Source organism: Rutilus rutilus, assembly GCF_951802725.1.
Source record: "Rutilus rutilus genome assembly, chromosome: 22".
Taxonomy (NCBI): Eukaryota; Metazoa; Chordata; class Actinopteri; order Cypriniformes; family Leuciscidae; genus Rutilus; species Rutilus rutilus.
The window spans coordinates 16,645,937-16,652,010 of NC_140227.1; positions in this window are offsets into that span (position 1 = coordinate 16,645,937).

Genomic DNA, 6,074 nt, shown 5'->3' on the forward strand with positions numbered 1-6,074 from the left:
GAAAGAATACTCACCAGTATATATGGTGGAAAATGGAACGCCACAGGGGAGTGTGTGTAGTCCAATTCTTTTTAACTGTATGATAAATGACATATTTGAAGAGATAACTGGAGGAGTAAGTAAATCATTATTTGCTGATGATGGGGCATTATGGGTGAGGGGGAGGAATCAAAAATTCTTGCAGAAGAAGTTGCAGGCAGCAGTTGATACAGTGGAGCAGTGGGCAAATAGGTGGGGGTTTAAAATGTCAGTTGCAAAAACTCAAGTAATATGTTTTGCAAAACGCCATAAAGAAATATTAATAAAATTATATGGTGAAATACTGGAACAAGTTAGAGCTATTCGGTTTTTGGGAGTGATATTTGATGAAAAACTTACCTGGGGACAGCACATTGAGAAGACTAAGGATAAATGTAAAAGTGTTAATAACCTCTTGAGGTGCTTATCAGGTCGTGATTGGGGTGCATCCAGAAAGTCTCTATTAAATATCTACAAAACCATGATGAGAGCCAGATTAGACTATGGAAGTGTTGCATATATGTGTCACGGTTCATGAATCGGCTGTCTCTCACTGATGTGTCTGCATGAGTGTAATTGTGTGGGTGTGGTTACTAGTTGTGTTAATTAGTGTCACCAGCTGTCATCAATCCCAGGTTCCTTTATATGCCCAGTAACTTCACTCTCATGTTGTCAGATCGTTGTGGTTGTTTCCCGGTGTGTGTCCTGTGCTCGTGCCTCGTCTACAAGGTTCCTCGTCTGGATTTCGTCAGTTCTTCGTGTCGTCTGGATTTCGTCAGTTCCTCGTGTCGTCTGGATGTTCCACGGTTCCTGGGTATCACTCGAGCACGCTTACCACTGCACCACCACCGGATCGCCATCTCGTCCCTGCTTCAACAGCCACCTGAGTGTTTGTCCCCGACCTGTGTCTTTACATCTGACCACCAACAATAAACTGAGTTTTACTTGCATCTTGCATCCTCCTGTTATTTCCTCACAGAACGATCTGACCAATCATGGACGCAGCAAGCACAGCACAACTCAACTCAACGATTTCATCGCTCACTGCATCACACGTATGGACCAACAAGAGGAGAACGTCTCGGGCACAGGTCGTGCGGTACAAGCACTCGTGAAGCAGGTGTCCGAGCTCTCCCAACAGGTACAACAGCTACGGATTCCCACTGCGCCCCCCACACCGCCCGTTCCCCCACCACCAGCGCCCGCAGCAGCGGAAGGACCGGAGCCACGCCTACCTACACCTGAGGGGTATTCCGGTGAGCCTGAATATTGCAGAGCGTTCCTCACGAGATGTTCCATGCATTTCGCCTTACAGCCACGCACTTTCCAGAGTGAACATGCAAAGGTGGCATTTGTATTGACCCTGCTGTCAGGGAAAGCAGCGCTTTGGGGAACGGCGGTGTGGGAGAACGGAAACGACTGCTGCACCTCGTTCCAGGCACTCTCCGAGGAGATGAGGAGAGTGTTCGATCGTGCAGTGGCGGGTAAGGAGGCGGCCAGATTACTCGCCGAACTGCGACAGGGGGAAGGCTCGGTGGCGGACTATTCCATTCAGTTCCGCACCCTGGCCGCAGAGTGCCGTTGGAACGAGGAGGCGCAGTGGGATATGTTCCTGCATGGGCTGGCTGACCACGTTCAAAAGGAGATATATACATTGGACTTACCTGAGTCATTGAACGGACTGGTGGATCTTGCTCTGAGAGTGGATGCTCGACTGAATCGTGTGACCAGATTGACGCGTCCCAGCCGTCCACAGCCCGACACGGGGGACCACCAGCCCGGTGGTGCGAGCGCGGTCAGCCCCGCATTCGACCACGAGCCCATGCAGGTGGGGAGAGCTCGGCTTTCCCGGGAGGAGAGGGGAAGGCGGAGATCCCAAGGACTCTGCCTATACTGTGGCCGGGCGGGCCATTTCATCCACTCCTGCCCGGCAAAAGAAGCAAGCCCGGTAGTAAGTATGAGGCTACTATCGGGTGGGATCTCATCGACCCTCCTCCCGGTAAGACTGAGATGGCGAACGTCGACGCACTGCACCAATGCACTACTGGATTCGGGAGCGGAGGGTAATTTCATGGACTCCAAACTTGCACTTAAACTTCAGATTCCCGTCACTCCCCTCTCGCACCAGATTACCGTCAACGCACTCAATGGACAAGAACTTCCTTGGATTACGCATTCTACTGAAAACATCACCCTCATCACTTCTGGCAATCACACAGAACTCATCTCATTTTTACTCATGGACTCACCACTGGCACCAGTGGTTTTGGGACACCCGTGGCTTTCAAGACACAACCCCCGTGTCGACTGGTGCACAAATACTGTTTCCACATGGAGTAACCACTGTCATGAGTCCTGTTTAGTGTCTGCCTGTCCCTCTGTGTCTGGTTCTGTGTTTCAGGGTGAGGCAGCGGATTTGTCTAACGTGCCCGCAGAGTACCTCGACCTGAAGGAAGTGTTCAGTAAGTCTCGTGCTGCTTCTCTCCCTCCGCATCGTTCCTATGACTGTGCGATAGATCTACTGCCAGGTAAATCTCTGCCTAAGGGCAAACTTTACTCTCTTTCTGTTCCCGAGAGGGAGGCCATGGAGAAATATATTTCTGATTCTCTAGCCTCTGGATTCATCCAGCCTTCCTCTTCTCCTGCAGGGGCGGGGTTCTTTTTCGTTGGGAAGAAGGATGGTTCTCTGCGACCTTGCATTGATTACCGAGAGCTGAACAACATCACGGTAAAGAATTCTTATCCTTTGCCGTTGATGTCTTCAGCTTTCGAGAGGTTGAAGGGAGCATCCATTTTCACGAAACTGGACTTACGCAATGCATATCATTTGGTTCGCATCAGGAAGGGGGATGAATGGAAAACCGCTTTTAATACCCCCAGGGGGCACTTTGAATATTTGGTTATGCCTTTCGGGCTTTCCAACAGCCCAGCGGTTTTCCAGGCACTCGTGAATGACGTGTTGAGAGACATGGTAGATCAATTCATATATGTTTACCTGGATGACATATTGATTTTTTCTTCGTCTCTCCAGGAACACGTTCAACACATCAGACGAGTGCTCCAGAGACTGTTAGAGAATGGGCTTTTTGTCAAGGCGGAGAAATGGGCGTTTCATGCACAGTCTGTTCCCTTCCTAGGGTACATCATCTCTTCTGAGGGAGTGCGCATGGATCCTGACAAGGTTAAGGCTGTGGTTGATTGGCCAAGTCCAGATTCCCGTAAGGCCCTACAGCGGTTTCTGGGGTTCGCCAATTTTTACCGGCGTTTCATTCGCAATTTCAGCCAACTAGTCGCACCTCTGACTGCCTTGACCTCCCCCCGAACGAAAACTCCAGGCAGGCTCGGTGGGCTCTTTTTTTCGGACGTTTTGATTTTGTTCTCTCGTACCGCCCGGGTTCCAAGAACATCAAACCCGACTCTTTATCTCGTATTTTTGATCCATCCGAACGCCCGGTGACTCCCGAGTGTATTTTAGCTGAGAAGGTTGTCATCTCCACTCTGGTATGGGAGGTCGAATCGAGGGTCAAGACAGCCCTAGAAGGGGTAACGCCTCCGCCTGGTTGCCCACCGAGTCGTTTGTTTGTTCCGGAGGGGTTACGGTCCGACGTTATTCGATGGGGTCATTGCTCCAACGTGGCGTGTCATCCAGGAGTGACTCGCACGAGTTTTCTAGTTAAGCAACGATTCTGGTGGCCATTAATGGCTCGCGACATTCACGATTTTGTTTTGGCTTGCTCAGTCTGTGCCACTGGTAAAACATCTAACCAACCCCCAGACGGGTTACTTCGACCGCTGCCTGTCCCTTCGAGACCCTGGTCCCATATCGCTCTAGATTTTGTCTCCGCCCTCCCGCCCTCCAAAGGCATGACGGTTGTTTTAACCATAGTGGACCGGTTCTCGAAGGCGGCACATTTCATCCCCTTGCCCAAATTACCTTCAGCCAAGGAGACAGCGGTCACAGTCATAGATCACGTCTTTCGGTTACATGGCCTCCCGATGGACGTGGTCTCTGACAGAGGTTCCCAATTCGTGTCCAAATTTTGGCGAGAATTTTGTAAGTTACTGGGGGCCACGGTCAGTCTGTCCTCGGGCTATCATCCCCAGAGCAATGGCCAGTCTGAACGAGCCAACCAGGACCTCGAGAGAATGTTGCGATGTTTGGTTGCCAAGAATCCGTCGTCCTGGAGCCAACAGCTTTCTATGGTGGAGTACGCCCACAATTCATTACCAGTGTCATCCACGGGCCTTTCGCCATTTAAGTGTAGTTTAGGTTACCAGCCACCAATTTTTCCGAGTCTGGAATCCGAGGTCGCGGTCCCCTCCGCTCACGCATTCGTCCAGAGGTGCCGCCGTACTTGGACTAGAGCCCGTGAGACTCTACTCCAAGCGGGGGGGCGCATGAAGGCCAAGGCCGATCGCCACCGGTCAAAGCCTCCCGTCTACGTCGTGGGTCAAAAAGTGTGGCTTTCTACCAAGAATATTCCGCTCCGCTCCGTGTCTAACAAGTTAGCTCCCAAATTCATTGGCCCGTTTCCTGTCACCAAGATTATTAGTCCGGTGACAGTCCGACTCAAACTCCCTCCTGCGTACAGGAGAATTCACCCCGCCTTCCATGTGTCTAAAGTCAAGCCTGTGTTTTATTCTCACTTTAATCCGCCTGCCCCGGTTCCCCCCCCGCCGCGACTCGTAGATGGGGAACCTACGTATTTGGTACACCGTATTCTGGACTCGAGACGGAGGGGACGCGGATTTCAGTACTTGGTGGACTGGGAGGGTTACGGTCCGGAGGAGAGAAGTTGGGTACCTGCTAGAGACATTCTGGATCACTCCCTTATCGATGATTACAATCGACAGGTAAGGTTGTCTGGGAACGCCAGGAGGCGTTCCTAGGGAGGGGGGTACTGTCACGGTTCATGAATCGGCTGTCTCTCACTGATGTGTCTGCGTGAGTGTAATTGTGTGGGTGTGGTTACTCGTTGTGTTAATTAGTGTCACCAGCTGTCATCAATCCCAGGTTCCTTTATATGCCCAGTAACTTCACTCTCATGTTGTCAGATCGTTGTGGTTGTTTCCCGGTGTGTGTCCTGTGCTCGTGCCTCGTCTACAAGGTTCCTCGTCTGGATTTCGTCAGTTCTTCATGTCGTCTGGATTTCGTCAGTTCCTCGTGTCGTCTGGATGTTCCACGGTTCCTGGGTATCACTCGAGCACGCTTACCACTGCACCACCACCGGATCGCCATCTCGTCCCTGCTTCAACAGCCACCTGAGTGTTTGTCCCCGACCTGTGTCTTTACATCTGACCACCAACAATAAACTGAGTTTTACTTGCATCTTGCATCCTCCTGTTATTTCCTCACAGAATGTCAGCAGCAGAGAGTCACCTTAAGAAGCTGGATGTGGAGCAGGCTAAAGGACTCAGAATATGCAGTGGGGCGTTCAAAACATCTCCGGTTGCAGCACTGCAAGTTGAGATGGGGGAAGAACCTTTGAGAATAAGAAGGACTAAGCTCATGCTGGCATACTGGGTGTATTTGGAGGGCCATAAAAGATCTCATCCAGCAAAGGCCATATTAGAAGACTGCTCAGAGCATGACAAATCAAATTTCAGGAGTTTAGGCTGGGTTGGAAATATAAAGGCTGACAACATTGGTTTATGTGACGTTCAGTACATCTCAAATGTCCCTCTGCCAGAAATCCCCCCCTGGCTGTTCCAGATGCCATCAGTAGATTTCAACCTTCAATACAAGCTCAAAAACAAGATAATGCAGGGAGAAACTGGAATAATAGTACAAAGGTATATTGAACAGAATTATGCAAATGAAATAGTAATATTTACAGATGGATCAAAAGAGCCAGAAAAGGGGCGCACCGGTGCTGCGGTTTACATCCCAGAGCTCAAAGTGGCAATTAAGAAGAGAGCAACAGACCATGCATCAGTATTCACAGTAGAACTCCTGGCTATCACGCTTGCACTAAAATGGTTAGGGGGACATAATAGAGCCAATGCACTTATTGCATCAGATAGCTGGGCAGCCCTCTGTAGTATCAAGACCATGA